The following is a 17600-nucleotide window of genomic DNA, read 5'->3' as shown; positions in this document are numbered from 1 at the left end:
GAAATATAATCTAATTCTATTAAGTAGAACTGAAAAGCCACATAACAGAAGGTGCTGGGAATATATTATGTGCAAACTGCTTTCTTATATCCCAGTATCTTTGCACAACTTGAGTTTCCCCAAACATTGCAATGTAAAAGGCATCTGCTGGACACACACTGTTCCTAGTCATTCGGGTTGTGTTGTTATATTGCTTGTTTTTACTGTTTGGAGGTTTCACACATGTACACAGTGAATTTTACTTGGTTTCACCTCCATTCCTCCCTCTTGTCCCTCTACCTCCCAGTGAGTCCTCCTCCCAGTTTCATGTCTTCATTTTGCATGTAACATTTCTGCAATTGCTACATTGAATGTCATTGTCTAATACCACTCATCCATCAGATCAGATATTTCCTTAGAAAAGACTCCTCCTTTTCATGTAGAAATCACATCCCTCACAAAGCACTTGCCTGTGACTAGTCCTTAGTTATGCCTTTTTCTATACTTAGACATGTCATTACTCTATTCTGACTTTGCCACCAGACAGTTGGGCCAGTGAAGAATTAATTAGCCATGTTTATTTTACTTACTATGTGTTTTCAGCGCCTCCCACAAAACAGAGCAACATGTCTGTTGAATGAGTAGTATGCCTGGGCGATCATTTCTAACAATCTAGTTTTATTCAAAGGATAAGGCTAGCTGCAACGGTGGAAATGCTGAAGACAGATTTCACAAGCAAAGACCTTGTCAGGCAAAGCAGGAACCTAGAGGTTAGGGCCACCGGAACGTTTAAACAGACCCAGATGAGGCTGGAGTTCCTACAGTGAGCCACATTGCTTCTTTCATTTCTATCAATAAAGAAGTAAGTGTTTTAATGGGGTTCAAGGTTATTCTTCTGTGCGAGGGCTAAGTGACAGAAGGTTGGGACTGAAAGGAAACAGAAATGAAGAATTACTTTAATTATGAGTAATGTGTCAAAAGAAATGCTTCTAAAATTAATCTTTTCTGGAAGGAAAATAAATCTTCTAATTTATTTTAACCTTTAGCCCTTCTCTTTATACATGTGTATGCATGCAGACACACCCCCATGCCCCTCCCAACCATACACACACACACACACACACACACACACACACACACACTGGTGTTCAGCTTAGCTTCTAGTAACATTAATTAAAAAGTGTAAATTAATTACAAACATTAAAGTTTTTCTAGTCAAAGTGTTTATTTTCAAAGATTGATTTTTCTCTTGTTAGCTGAGAAAGGCATGCCTTTTAGCTTTAAGAAAGATTGTTTAGAGTGGCAGAAAAGGCCTCAGTCTCCTCCCCTCACCTACCTAGCATCTCCCCCTCACATCACACACCACAGGGGCCCACTGGTCAGAAATTCCACACATCCAGTGGTGTCTTTGAAACCAGCTGAACTGTTCCTGGAGAGAGGAGAAAACTCTCCGGGTGGCTCTCCATCGCTGACATTTGTTTTTAATCTATCACAATTCCCCAAACCAGGTTCACAGAGCTGTTGAGCACTCTCTGAAGCCTTAACAGAGACATAAATCAGCCCCAATCACCGTGGAGGGGTAGTATTTAAAATGAAAGAAGAGGTGTCGTTTTGATTTCTTTTTTCCTTCTATGTCAGCAAATAAGAAAATCCCAACAGTTAAGAAACATCTCTTTTGGAGGTAAGTGTTCCCCTACTACACCTCTCTGCATGTACGTCAGGAAAGTGTGTTGGGAGGAAGAGTAGTCAGGAGGGAAAAAGAGAAGCAGACAGAGGGAGGCCTATATTTTTGGGATGGTAGATGCAAACTCTGTATGGTGGCATTGTAATAATCTTGCAATCTGAAACCTCAGGAAAGGCACGACAACAACAGTTGGTAGGGAAATTTGAGGTTTCCCATGTCATAAATTTTCATGGCCACAGGCCCAAAACGTTTCAGTGTTTTGAAGTCATTTTTCAGACTGTGTAAGTTTCTTTATCTGTTTTTAACTTTGCATATTCCGGGCCCCTTCAAGTCCCCTTCGCCCGCGAAAGAGACACGTGAGGCAGTGTTCAGGTGGTTACTACAACGAGGCTTTATTCTTGTATCAGCAGAAGCGGAAAGACACCAAGCCCGGAAAAGGCACTGCTATATGTACCCTAGAGTGGTGTGTTCACTTCTGATTGGCTGTTCACTCATTACCCATAATACGCCCTGGGATGGGCAGTGACTTTGGCGCATTTTTGCCTTTTGCACCTGCGCAGTTAGTTGTTTACTTGTGGGAGCACAGGATGCCCGCGCCATCTTGTAATGGCGAATGCTGTCACCGCTAACCGCGGATCCTAACATTTGCATACTTAGACATATCTTCTACAAGTTTGAGATGAGAGTTCATTATGTGCAGACTGTGGCTGGTGTGATCTGCGATGTATGGTGACTCTTATAAGAATATACAAGCCTTCTGCATGTCTCACGGGAACACAAGACAACTTTCTTACAACTTCATCCCATTTTAAGGAGTCGTCAGCTGAAGAGTGCATGCAACAAGAGGTCTGTGTGCAGAGAAGAGCAACCATGAATGGAGTGCCTAAGGCCAGATGAGGAGCTAATGCCAAAGTCAAGTGGAAGGCAGCCAGCAAGGACATAAAATTTCAAAGCCGAGATCAACCAGATGTGTATAGAAATTGACCATGATCTGGAAGAACTGAACTGAATTGGTTTTCGTCCCCATATGCAAGAAAAATGGGCATTAAGAAAGAGTAGGTACTCCTTGCTGTATTGTATTTGATTGGTATGCCTGGTGGTTTACTCACTGCTAGATTCCCCATTCCAAAGAGAGACTATCAAGGGTAGAGAAACAAAGGTGGTGACTCAGATACTCACTGTGTTTGTTACTTTTGTGTCACCCTGACAGAAACACTTGAAAGAAACAAGGGAGGAAAGTTTTACATGGCCCATCAGTTCAGAGTGGCTTCAGTCCATCACGACAGGGAAAGCAGGACAGTGTATGGAAACAGCTGTTCATATCCTAAAATACCATGACAGGATGGGACCAAGGCTGAGCTATAACTTTTGCTAGTCAGCTCACACCTCCAAAAGTTCCACAACCTCCTCAATGAAGTACCACTAGTGCTAGGAAACAAGGGCCCCAAATAAACTATGATGAATGTTACAAGTCCAAACCACAGTACAGGCTTGTTCTGGGTTATCATGCAAAGCTTTTCTCAAATGGCTTCTTTCACAGAGTTCAATGCTCTGGGGTGGTGTGAAGGACACCCAGCAGCCTTCTTTCTCAACACTGCTATCCCATCTCAGATGCATGACCAGAACAGGTTAGAGGCAATGCCTTGGTGATCACTGTGTAGTTTAAGTTCCAGTTTGTAAAGAACAAAAATCGATGAGGAAATATCTGTACTTGCATTCATAAAAGGCTTTGTTTCCTGATAGCAGCCTGCCTTGACAAAGAACCTGTGGCATAAAAGGCCCTGATTTTCTTCTCCATCACCCACTAATTAGAACAACCCCTCCCACGACGGGAACTATACAACCTACTTTCATCTAATAATGGCTGGACTCAAGCTGATTCCTTTTGTTCAGCTTTCATCAAAGATAACAGAGAAGGAGGAGTTATATTTTACATTTCTTTCATTTGAAGTCCTGATGTGAGATAACTTACGATTTTCTTCTCAGAGAGAAAGGCTTATAGTAGGAAAATCACAAACTACCTTTATATAGAATTCTATATACGAAGCATACATAATTTATGTTTAAGAAAGATAAGATGCTAACTTGAAATAGAAAAAAAATTATTGGAATTTGTCGAGTGGAGAGAAAATACCAGAGACAGGCTGATTACAAAGGGTTTATTAGTATAGTTTTGGATTTGAAAACTATGACAGAGTCTTGTTGTCTCTCTTGAGAGGACTATATCAGATGTTACAGACACATCTCAGACAGACAGCCAGAGAGGCAGGTATGAGCCTTAGTTTTTCCTAACCACCTGCAGTCCCAAGAACTCATGAACTCATTCCAAGAGATGCAGGCTACAAGAAATCTATTGCTATAAAAAAAAAAAAAGAAAGAAATTTATTGCTGTGAAGAGACACCATGATTTCTTATATAGTTTCACTCCTTGTGACTAAGCATTGAAATATGAGCTTATGGGGGACAATGATCATTCAAACCACCACACTCCACTCCCTGGCACTCAGAATCTTGTAGCCTTATCTTAGTGCAAGGTGTTTCTAGCTGAAGTTTAAAAGTTCCTATAGTCTTTCACATTCTTACACTTTTTAAAAGTCCAAAGTCCAAAGTCTCTTCTGAGACTCAATACGCTTAACCATAATCCCCATGAAATTAAAAAAAAATACAGCTGCATACTTAAACAATAGCATAAAATATACATTACCATCTCAAAGGGGGCATAGAAAGAAAATACGGAGCCCAAGATAAGACCAAAGTCTACCAGAGGGAAGTTCACATTTTACATTTCTGTCTGATGTCAAGGTGCTCTTCAGTTCATCAGTTTCTTTCCAAGTTGTTGACTGAAACACACTTCTCATCTTGGACTGATGCCATACACTGTTAGCAGCTCTCAGTAAGCATCTAAGGAATCTATTGTCTCCAACATCTTGTGTCACCCACACAGTTCAGGTTTCGCCTTCACAGCTTCATGCAATGTTCTCTCTGGGCCTCCACACAGGTATTGTCCTGCCAAATGTCTGAGCTCAGTGTCTTTCCTTTCCTCGGAGAAAGACTCCAAAACTCCTTTCTTATATTACTTTTGACTCTAAATTTGGAACCACTTGGCAAAATCTGCCAAGTTCTTCTACTTGCTGAAGCTGGAACTTGTCCCCCTCCTTGAATTACATTTGCATCAGCTTTCTGGTGTGGATGGTTGCTTTTGTTTCTTTTTTATTTTAGGATATTTTATTTATATTTCAGATTTGATCCCCTTTCCCCATTCCCCCCACCCAGGAACCCCCATCCCAGCCCCTCTCCTCCTGCTTCTATGAGAATGTGCTCCCACCCACCTGCCCACTCCCACCTCCCTACTCTTGAGTTCCCCTACATTGGTGCATCCAGCCTTCATTGGACCAAGGACCTATGCCCGAGAAGGCCATCCTCCCCTACATATAAAGCTGGAGCCATGGGTCCCTCCCTATGTGCTCCCAGGCTGGTGGTTTAGACCCTGGGAGCTCTGGTTGGTTGGTATTGTTCTGGTTGGTTGTTGCTCTCTCCATTGAGCCCTAACCCTTTCAACTCCTTCAGTCTTCTCTCTCACTCCTCCATTGGAAACCCCATGATCAGTTCCATGGATAGCTGTGAGCATCCACCTCTGAATATGTCAGGCTCTGGCAGACCTCTAAGGAGACAGCTAGATCTGGCTCCTGTCAGCATGCACTCCCTGTTTCTTAAGCTTTCCTTTATCTCCTTTTCACAAGTTGGAAGTTTTTCTATGTGTGTCTTACCCTGATGGCACTACTTCCTTTGTTGCATTTTTGAATCAGGCCTTTCTTTAAAGTTTTTAATCTTCTTAAGCTCAGAACTTGGTTCCAATACTGCATTTTCTAGTGCTTTTTGATTTTTGTTTTCTCCTCAAACCTTACATTTTACATTTCTTTTTCATTGTAGATCTGCACAAGAGTGATCACAAATATAGGACACAGTCATTAGGTTGTCATGAAATCTCCTTTGCCAACAGCATTTGTGGGTAGCTGACAGAAGGTGGCTATCATCCTTGCAGCCATCTTGAGCCATATACTCTGACAAGAGATTTGATTACAATAGCCTGCAACAGCTGAGCACACTCTGATAACATCTTGTTTTAGATACCCAGGATTTTCCCTTAGGTGTGTGACTTAAGGGTGTGACTTAGAGATCAGATTTAGAGATAAGACCTAAGGGTGTGACTTAAGGGCGTGGCTTAGAAGTGAGACATATAAAAGGTGAGAGGCAGACAGAAGGGTTCAGTACAACTTGGAGTAGGAATTAGGCACTTGAGTCTTGGCACTTGGAGGAAGAGCTTGGAATTAGATATTAGGCACTTAGCACTTGGAAGAAGTAACTTGAAACTTGAAGGCACTAGGGACGAGGAACTAGGGACTAGGAACTCAAGACCTGGGACTTCAACTAAGAACGGGATTGAATCACACTCTGTCTGGTCTCCATTCCTCGTGTTCATCCTCACTCTCTCTCTCTTGCTGAACCCTGACCCACAGACTGGAGCAGCTTGGGGCAGTGAGAGCTCTAACAGTTTAGCCCCCAAGGCTTTGGCAGTGCGGGTTCCAACACTGATAGAGCGGTCCTCAACATTTTGGCCCCCAAAAGTAGGCTAGTGCGGTCCACAACATTTTAGACACCCAAGTGTGGGACAGCTTGGGCCGCAACAAGCATTAGTCCAAAACTCTTCAAATTTAACCTCAGGCCGATTTTTAGGATGAGAGAAAAAAAGGAGCCAAATTCAAGAATGGCCAATTAGACAGGACAACAATATTCTTCCCCTATGATAATTCTTGAACAGGGCTCCAACAAACCAAGTCACCCTCAGCACCACTGTCCTTCACACTCCAACTAGGATAGCCAAGTAAGCCCCATTTAAAACATTCAATTGCTGTTCAATGTCTTCAGTATTATTCAAAATAGCAGCAGGGTCAGACTTGTCACAGCACACATCACTCTCCGGTACCAACTTTTGTCTTAGTTATTGTCCTATTGCTATGAAGAGACTTCATGACCAAGGCAAAGTCTTACAAAAGGAAACATTCAATTAGATGGATGCTTGCTTACAATTTCAGCGACAGTCCGGTACCATCATTGTGGGAAGGAAAGAGACGTGATGCTAGAGGAGTAGCTGAGTGCTTTACATTCTGAGAGAGAAATACAGATAGAGAGATAGATGAATACATGGATAGATGATAGACAGATAAATAGATAAATAGATAGATAGAACCTGGTGTGGGACTTTTGAAACCTTAAAGCCTACCCCCCAGCAATAGACCTCCACTAACGAAGTTACACTTACTCTAACAAAGCAACATCTAATCCATCTAATCCTTCACAAACCGCCCCACTCCCTGATGTCTAAGCATTCAAATATATGAATAGGGAGCCATTCTCATTCAAACCATCATAGATTTATATCCACTTATAGGGCACCTCTTCTAAGTCCTTAAAGATAGCATTATTGTACACAGTGGGGTCCAAGCCTCCAACACATGAATATTCAGAGAACAAAGCACAGTAGCAATTCTTAAGCATACATTGCTTTCTTCTCATTTTTTTCTTTTTATAATTTCTACTCCTTGGCACAAACCGTTGCCTGTACGCTAGTGGCTGCCAAAATCTTATTTAGTTCTGTTGTTCTTATAAACCTCAGATTTAAAGACATTCAAATGACTATTTGTTGCCTCAATTTTTATCTAACACAGCTGCATCCAGAGAAACATCCTAAACACTGACACCATTGTAGGCATTCAATTAGATGGATATTGACATATTATAACAAGTTATGAATAATATTGATATTATTATGATTGCCTACATACTCAGCTCCTCCTAGATTCTTTCCTCATTGTTTGTACAATCAGTCATTTTCCAATTGTTGAAATCATCCTGTCTCACTGGGGTCTCTTCCTTCTTTCTTCTACCAATTTGATCTCTACTATCAGAATAAATGCCTTTACAAAGTATGTATTCTACTCCAGGAACCACACTAATTTCTCTCTATGTACTATTTTATTTAATTATTATTGTTCTAAAGACTATTACAACTCTTACTTTAGAGAGGGAAAAAACAGATTCAAGCTCATGATGTGGTAGAGAGGATGCAGAGGGGGCAAGTAACTGAGGAGATTTAGATTTAGGGAATGGGTTTCATGTACGACAAGGAGACAAGGATAGCACATTGCTTAAACAGCAGCAGAATTTCCTTTGCATTACTGGGCCTGAGTTCTACTCAAACTGTGGCTATAAAAGTTCTACAGTAGCTACCCACACAAGCTCACCTCTGGGACAAATCACCAAAGTACAGTGAGCTTCTGCGGATCATAAACCATGTGTCTAAATATGAAGTGCAAACTCCCCATCTTGTCTGCAATTCTATACAGTTCATCTATTCTCTGACTTCATCTGTGATCATCAAACATCTGTCACCAACATGATCTCTCTCAAAAGGTTTCATGGTCTGAGTATGTTTTCTTCCTTCATCCCACTTTTCCTCATTATAGTCATTATTCAGTATCCAAGCAAGGATGTTGGCCCAGGACCCTTTATAGATTCCCAAACCTGAAGATGCTCAGTTTTTCTCATTAGCATTAGCACAGTATTTGTATGTAACCTGTGTGTGTGTGTCATATACATTAAACCAGATATAAATTACTTATGAAAGATAATTATTATAGTTAATCTTGGTTTCTATGCAGAGTTAAGTGTTCTTCTAAGCATATCTATGAGGCAGTTCTAAATACATTTAAGACATAAAACAAAACATGTCTTGGACACAGGTGGCCCTGTCTAATAGAATAGCAGCCTACAAGAAATGAAAATGGAAAAGGAAGCACTGCATTATGTGCACACTCTTTTCCTCCTAACCAAGGATCCCTAGTGCTTCTGCCATCCCGTGTGGACATCAGACTCCTGCTCTTCAATCTATCAACAAGGACTCACTCTAGTGTGTGCCCACGTGTCTTCAATGCCTCCAACCACAGATTTGGACTACATTGTTCATCCCTCTTGTTCTGAAGCATCATGCTTCTTGGGATGAGCAGCTAGTAGATTCTCTGGTCCTCTCTTCATCGTGCAGAACACCTTTCACTACATAAACTCCATCACCTTAGCTAATCTAATACCTTCATTAATATCCAATTAATTCTATACCTCCAGGGAACCCTCTTTGGTACACTACAAGAATAAAAGCAGCCATCACAACATACTGTTTAGGAAATGATGGGGAAACACCTGAATGTGCTCCGTATAGCTTCTTACTTTTTAATATATTTCCAAACCAATGGTGGAATCCAAGAATGCAAACAAAGAGAGGCAGCTATATTCTGTTTCCTGTCACTTTTCTTATCTCTCTGAAAACTCTGTCTTTGGCTTTGGAAACTCAGTACAGTGAATTTCCCTTACTGCCTCCAACCTTTACACCACATAGAGGAGTTACTGTGTCTGATATATTTACTCACATATTTGTTTAAAGCATGTCATCATATACAATGCACAGAGTAATTAGTTCATTTCTTATAACTAATCACTGGACTGAGCTCTTCAAAAAAAAAAAGATGCTAACCAATTCTGGGCACACTGCATAACACTCAAGAGATCCTCTATAAATGCTAACATAATAGAAGAAAGGGTTCCTAAACTATTCAGATCATCAGGTCACAGACATCATTTGTTTTTGCTGAATAACATATATGATATGCCTACATTCATTCTAGCATTTTATGGATGAAGGACAAAGTAGTAAGAAGCAATTTCAGCCAGTGGTTCTATTTTATTCAACCAACACAGAAAAACTTGTTACAAAAATCCTTCAGTAAAGAGTCAACATCCTTTAGTGAGATGCTTTAATAAAAAGCACAGGGTGAGGAAAAGCATTTCTCTGTGCCAGCAACTTAATATCTTCCTGTTCCTGCCAGAAATTGTAATTCAGGAACTAATCTCAACCTGAGGAGAAGAAAACCCGAGATGCTTCATGAAAATGGCTGAATGTCATCAGCAGCTATTTAATGAGGGATGATATGTCAGGAGCAATCTATACATAAAATGCACTTTCACAGAATCCTAGCCATCTGCAGGGTCAGGAAGACTCACAACACTGACATCTCCCAAGGGAGGCTTTTCAGCTTTGTGCTTTTTCTGGAAAGAAGAAATACAGACACTTGTGATTTACTACTGTGCACTTACAGGGAGAAAGTGAGTTGTTCTTAGGAAATTCAGGCTAGAATGAGAAATTTAGAAAAGAAAAAGTTTCTGTCTGAGATACATGTATATCAGAGAGCTTGGAAACTGACAAAATATTTTATATTCATAAGAAGGAGAACATCTTCTTGTTTCCATTATAGCTTTTGGAATTTCTGAGCCACGTTTGTTCCCTTTCTTGCCTTAGGGACTGTGTGAGAGAAGGTATTCTCTTTGTTTCTCGCTTCTACTTCCCCCCAAGAGGAAGGAGTGGCTTAATTAATTGCAGCAATTAGATACAGTGGGACTTCTCAGTTCTTTTTCTTTCTTTCTTTCTTTCCCCAGGGATGTGATCAATCACCACTCTTTTTATGTGATAACAGTCTTTTGGAACTGAAAGTCTGTTATCTTTGCTGTTAATTGTTCTAGAATCAAAAAGACAGGATGGATTATTAACTGAGACTTCCCAGTAATCCCAACAATATTATTTGTGATGGTACCTCTGCACCAAGAAGGCAGAATGAACAATAAACTCACTTTGATCTCCGGATAGGCTATGGAAGTTCCAGTGATTTTTACCAAAAGCCAACAGTTATCAGCGTTAACAAAGAAGATAATAAGAGACAGGAGTGTAGCCTAGGGTTGGGGAGGGCAGGTTACATCAGAACAGATATTAAAAAAAAAATTGGAGAGACAGAAAGTGAAAATTCTGAGACTATGACATTATAAAATTGAGCTGAACAAAATGAAGGTCATATTCTACAAAAAGCAGTGGAATTGAAGGCTTTCCCAATGCAGACATAAAATTGAAACTGGCAAGTCAGGCTTTGAGTAGAAATGAAAAGTAGAGCAAACAAGAGGGATTTGAAGCAAATAGCTAACCAACTGCCTTTGCCTCTACACCAGCTGGAAAACAGAACAACCTCTGAGAATAAGTGAGTGAACCACTGTGGGCTTCGATTGGAATACAGAAGTTTCCAACTTCTTTGTTCTGGTATTTAGGGAAAGTACAGCCTGTCAAGTGCTATCTGTTTGATTCACCTGAAGGTAAAGCAGGTTACAAAATACCTTTGTCTGCAACTAAAATGCTCCTGGGGAAATTCCACAGCCATGATGAAACTTTTTGAGAAAAGACCTATTCACAAAATAATAACGACAAAGGAGATGTACAAAAATCATCAGGAGAAGGAAACCTCATTTATAATTCCGAAGAATGATTGAATTTGAACAACAACAAAAATCTATATTGGAAAGACAGAAGTACAAAAGAAAAAGACCAAAACCATGAGACGTAAAACCCCAGTTGCAGAAAAAAAGAATGAAAGTTAATAACAAGAAATTGCACTGATGACACATATTAGATGTCAGGCCTTGTTTCAAGGACAGTGTGTGTGTGTGTGTGTGTGTGTTTCATATAAATCTTATGAATTATGTTATTGAAACACCCATTTTATACATATGAAAACTGAGAACAGGAAACTTGCCATGAGCAGTCAAGGGTTTGTAACTCCTCAGTGGTTAAGTGAAACTTCTAATTTTCTTCATGGACATGATGTGAGAAGTCAGTGCCTCCATGCTATAATAGAAGGCAATAATATTGAACAATTCAGCCTCAACAGATATTTTAGAGATAAAAAAAAATAAGATTTAAAATAGAAAAGTTTAATGGGAGTCAGAAGACTCAAAGATAAAACTGAGAAAACATCAAAGAAAATAGAGTAAAATTAATGTAAAGTCTGAAAATATATATATATATATATATATATATATATATATATATATATATCTTCCAATTAGAGATGAGTGTTCCACAGTATCTTATTCTCAGCATGTTGACTATGTGTGTCTCTTTACTAATCACCATCTACTGCAAAAAAAAAACTTCTTAGGGATTTAGATACACATTAATCTATAAATATAAATATAAAAACTTAAGAACCAATTTATTCCTAGATGTACTAAAAAGAATAATAGTAACAGGTTCTCTGCTAGGGCCTATGTAAGCAGTATGAATGGGGAACAAGAAGAGTTAGATGTAGTAGAGAATGAGTGGGCAATACAGGAGGGAATATTGGAAATAATAACTCTAAAGAAAATGCAATATGGAAAACCACTTCTATAGAAATTTTTGAGTATGTATTATATACTTATGCAAAAAGAATGTAAAGGGAATTTGCCCTATATCAGGGAGACAATGCCTCCCTTACAGATTATAGGCTAATAAAAACCTACTGCCAAGATTGGGCTATATCTTTTTAAGTCGATGGTCAGTGGGTTCCGAAAGATACCATCCCTGCAAAATTATATGCTATAGACACTGTTCTTGATTACTCTCCAGAACTTGATGGCAAGATGCTAACACTTAAAATCACACATTTGACCCACAGGACATGAGAAATCAAGATGGCACCAACCTGGATGATTCACACTTGTTGACTGGTTTTCTGGGTGTTACAAGTTTCTATGCATGCTACATGGAGAGAGCTGGAAGACTGGTTGTGATAATAGGTCTTTGAAAACATCACATTCCTAAGCCAAGAGCCTATCAGAGTACACAAATAAAACCAAGAGGAAGTACACTGCAAGGCATGGGACTTGTGAAGGGATGCTTACTGGCCAGTTTATAAAGATGAGAGCTGTACTTTCTATGTGACCTAAAACCAAGGGCTCACATATTTGGACACTTGGTTCCTATCTGGTGGCAGTGTTTTGGGAAATCATGGAACACATGAGTTTTAACTAACAGACATAATAATAAGGGTAAGGCTTGGAAAGTTAAGCCCATCTGTAGTTCTGGTCCAATGCTCTACTCCATGGTTTAGTTTATTGCCACCAACCACTTTAGTTCACATCAAACTATTTATTGCTTTCAAAGATCTGCCTTTCTCATGGCGATGGAGTGAATGCCCCTGAAACCAGAAAATAAAGTAACTTCTTTCTCTAGAATTGCCTTTGTCTGGTATCTTGTCAAAACAATGAGAAAAGTAATACAGTATAGAATCACAAAACCACCATGCTTTGGAATACATCCACAGTGAAGCCTTGCTATACCCATTGTTGTGAAATCATTGGGATGTCCCATGTAAAAGTGGTGTGTTTCTAATTCTTTACCTATAAATAAAGTTTATGTAATTCATAGAAATGTTAAAATGGCAACAAATTTAAGGTTGGACAAATCTCAGACACTATGAGAGAGCTGTCCCCAGACCAACACTTGGTCATACTCTCGCAATCCAAATCAGGAAGCCATTGCTAGCTCATCCAATTTCTACCACCAAAAAGGTGTCATTTGCCTTCTTCTGCTCTGCAGGCCTTATGTCTGGGTAGAGTAATCACATGGGTGTGCCTGATAGAACATGGCCCTGTGTCTTTGTTTGAGAACAGCTGGAGCACGCCATATGTTATGATCTACACTGGGCAACAGGAGGTGACTCAGTTAGGGCAACCATTAAAATGTCCAACAAACTTAAATTCATGAAATATAAATAAGAACAGTGGTTACTGGGGGCATGGATAGAAGTGTATGGGGATTATTAATTTATGAATTAAGAGTTTCAACTTAAGATGAAAATGTATTGAGACAACGTGTGTTGTTTGTTGTAATACAGTATGAATGTTTTCAATAAACTGGGCAGTCAAAGTAGGAAACCTTAGATCTGACCCACAACCAACAAGGAAAATCCTCCCCCAAAAGATATTGATGTAATCACGAGTGAGAAATATTTATTCACGCTTAGATCTGTCCCACAACTAACAGGGAAAATCCTCCCCAAAAGATATTGATGTAATCACGAGTGAGAAATATTTATTCACACTCTAGTGTATTTGTTTAATTGGCAAATGAGTATATAAGCATTTCAAAATGGCTGTGAGTACTTCATTCAGACCACACGATACAAGCAGAATTTCTTACTAAAGAAAGATTGCTAGAGAAGGAAGTTCCTCAATTTCCTTTGTAACCTCTTCTAATATTTAACAAATGATATTTTAAACATATTCTTTATATCTAACTGAAATCCCTCTCTCTCTATCTAAAAAAAAAAATTCCCTGTTGCCCTCTTTGGTACAGATAGGAAACAGCTGGGAGACATTTTTTATTCGTTGCCTTTGGGTTTAAATAGCAATACTTACTTTATCATTTCCTAGAACTCTATGTCTTCTGTGCTTTGAATTCATCTTCTGATAACTCTTCCTACTTCACTTTTATTTTGTCCTTAATACCCCTTCACAGGTAGGGCCTGCATGGGTAGTGGACACTGATATTATCAATGCTATCTCCTTGTCGATAAACCATTCTTGAATTCAGAGTCACTGTGAGCATATTACATCCTCAGAACCCTGACAGTGGAAACTGCAAGGCATGGAACATTAAGAGGCCACAGACACAAGGAAAGCTTTTGGCATGGGTGTGTCATGTGGACAGTGAGATGAGTGGGTATGAGCCTGGGGAGGATTAGCTACTCTCCAGTGTCCTCAGATTTGGCTTTGGAAGGAGAACTCTTTGTGTGGTAAGGCAGGGGGGTCATATCTCAAGGGTGGCGACTTCTTCAAAGAGTTAGAACTAGAAAAGGTGGAATGAATGAGTAATTTAAATGGAAAACACCATCTTCTAAAGATGACTTGTTTTCCTGGCTCTGAATAAGGAAGTGTTTTTTGTCCTCATGAGATACTAAACCCTGATGCCTGCAGAATGGAATGACTCAGGTTGCTCTATAGCTGGGCAGCTAAGGACTCAAATGTAAGTAATATCTGACATTTGTCTAGCACATTATAGAGTCATGTCACTTATACACATTCTTGACCTAAACTATACCACCAATTTCCCTGAGCTGTTGGCAAGCCACATGCACATACTGTCACCCCTCCCTGAGGAAGGAGATCCATGCATGGTTACATGGCCAGTAGAAGAGTTGAGACAGATCTATTGCTACTTGAGTCTTCTTAGTTGCATACAACATAGTCTGTCAGTATAGGATATACTTTGCTGAGATTCTTGCGGACAACAAAGGGGGCATAATTAGCTAAGGACCTCTGCTACCAAACCTATGCCATTTACCCAGCAGGGGCCATAGTGTGAAAAAGAGGTGGTGACTGAGAGGAACAAATAGGAGGGGGAAAGAGGAAGAAGTTTATTGCACTAGCACCCTGAATAGTAGTCTATGTAGCACCCAAATAATGTTAGAAACATTGTTTACTGTGGTTTGGGATTGGAGGAAGGCCCCTTTAACTATTGTTGGACTTCTTGGTAATTAACACTAAAAAGAAAGAATACAATGTTTTTAAATGTGTGTGTTATTTAATAACATTAAAACTATATCCAAAGAATCTCTAATGCCATTTCACATTAACAATACACTAAACCAAAACATTATTCCAGATAGAGTGGGCTGTGTACATTGAATAGGTTATAAGTCAAAATAGAAATAAATACTCTATTGAAACCAAAGCAAAATTAATTTTTTCCCTAGTTAAAAAAAAAAAAAAGGTTCCTTTTACCACCCCCAGAGTTTCCGTGCAGATTAGATAATGGCCTATTTTGTTCGAACAAAGCTTTCATCGAAATGTTGACAAGCCACACACGCGGCCTTTGAACTCAGGATCCAAAAAGTCCATTGTTGTTCCCTTGGGAAATCCACATTTTGTCCAGAAAACCATAAGAAATGGGAAACCATGGGGTATCTAACTTGGAGCCACAGTTAGCAAATTCGTGAGTCCTACAAGTGTTAAATAGTGTTATATTTCTCATAGGCCAGCTGCAAGCAAAACAAAACAACAGCACCAGCTAGTCTTTTCACCTGTGCTCTTGGTGAGTTGGGTAAAAATGGAGATAAACTTGGTTTGTTCAGCGCTTTATTCATGCTGTACTCAGGTAGGAATGCAGAAAGCATCCAGCCTGTACAATTCTGCAGACCAAACATAGCTATTCAATTGGCTTCGGCCAACTGTGTGGGTCTATACAATCTATTTGGAGGGAAAACAGCTTGACATCTTGTGTGTTATCATGGATCTGTAACTGAGAAATGGGATAAAAAAAACCTCCTTTCATCATATATTTTATTATGATATACGCTTCATTTGAAAGATAAAGACAGAAGAGTGATAAATTTGAGTTCCAAGTTATTACATAATCTACACAGTCTCTCTGGATTTTAACATGAATCTGGGATAACAAAACAGAAGTTCTCTCCAGAGCAAATGGAAACCAACTAGTGACGTTGTCAGTGGTACACTGATGTTTCTTATTGTTTTTTTATTGTTTCATATTGTTGCTTTAAGGAAATATTACAAGTTTAAAACATGATTTTATTATCTCAGAGTTCTGAAGGTCAGAAACCTACTTTGACAGGGCTACATTCCCACTGGAGACTCTGGTTAAGACTGTCTAGTGCTTTAACTGTTTTAATTGCAGGGGCTTCTGGGACTTTTTTGTCTCAGGGACTCACCATCTTCAAAGCCAGCAGCACAGCATTACAAAGTTTATTTCTTTTATTTACGCTTCTGTTCCTATACCACTTTTTGTGACTCTGTTGGTAACAACTTATTCTAGAGGGACCCTTAAAACTACATTTTACTCACCTAAATAATCCAGGACAATCTCCCTATCTGGAGAGTCTTAATTTAATCACAAATTCAAAAACAAATGTTGATTTATTAAACAAGGTTCTCAAAAAAACCCAGAAATAACAGGATAAACAGTGTGTGTGTGTGTGTGTGTGTGTGTGTGTGTGTACATGCTTATTGTCCTAATTTGTATGTCAATTTGATGCAATCTACCGTCATCTCAGAGGGTGAAACTTCAATTGAGAAAATGCCTCCATAACATCAGGTAGTAGTTAATTCTGTAGGGCATTTTCTTAATTAATGATTGATGGGGAAGGGCTCTGTCCCTGATGTTGACTACATCCGGAATAAACCTAAAAACCTAAGTAGTTGAGCGTACCTGTGAGAGAGAAGGTTTGGCCCAAATTGAGGACAGGTCTTCCTACTTCAAATGATCCAGCCAAGAAACTCTCTCTCATAGGTACATCCAACTGCTTTGGTTTCTTTTAGTTTATTCCAGATGTAGTCAAGTTGGCAAGAAAAAATTCACAACTTCTGAGATTAAGACTTGGAAATTTGGGGGAAGGGGATTATTATTCTAACAGAAGTAAAAAATGAAAGTAGCATCTGCTCTATAATAACTATAATAACTCAGCAAACACATCTTCTCATTTTATTTAACATAAATATAATTTATATTAATTTAAATTTAATACTTTAATAGGAATATAATTTAGTATAAATTTAGTACATTTTATCTATAAGCCATGTACATGACTGATAAGCACATCAAAACAAATAATAAATGCAAAACATTCTTTGTTTAGAGTTTTTGTTGTTGTTATTGTTGCTAATTGTTTGTTTTGAGATAGGGTCCCATTTTGTGGACCAGGGTGGTCTGGGACTTAAAACACTTCTACATGAGGCTCTACAGTGTCTGAATTACAGATGTGAGCCACCATACCTGGTCAAATAACCTTTAATAGATTTCAAATATATGTATAAACATTACACATATGCAAAGAAGATATTTTAAAATACTAAAAAAAAAAAAAAAACCATTAAAAATGAAACTACACTATTGTGTAGAAGGGCTCAGATTCCCAACACTTAAAAGTATAATTTCACAAATCAAAACTAAATAATTAAAAATCCAATAGAAAAAGGTGAGCAACGATAAGAAATTAATGTAAGACAC

Source organism: Arvicanthis niloticus, chromosome 29, assembly GCF_011762505.2.
Source record: "Arvicanthis niloticus isolate mArvNil1 chromosome 29, mArvNil1.pat.X, whole genome shotgun sequence".
Lineage (NCBI taxonomy): Eukaryota > Metazoa > Chordata > Mammalia > Rodentia > Muridae > Arvicanthis > Arvicanthis niloticus.
The sequence above is the reverse complement of the archived record's forward strand: the minus strand, read 5'-3'. Positions refer to the sequence as shown.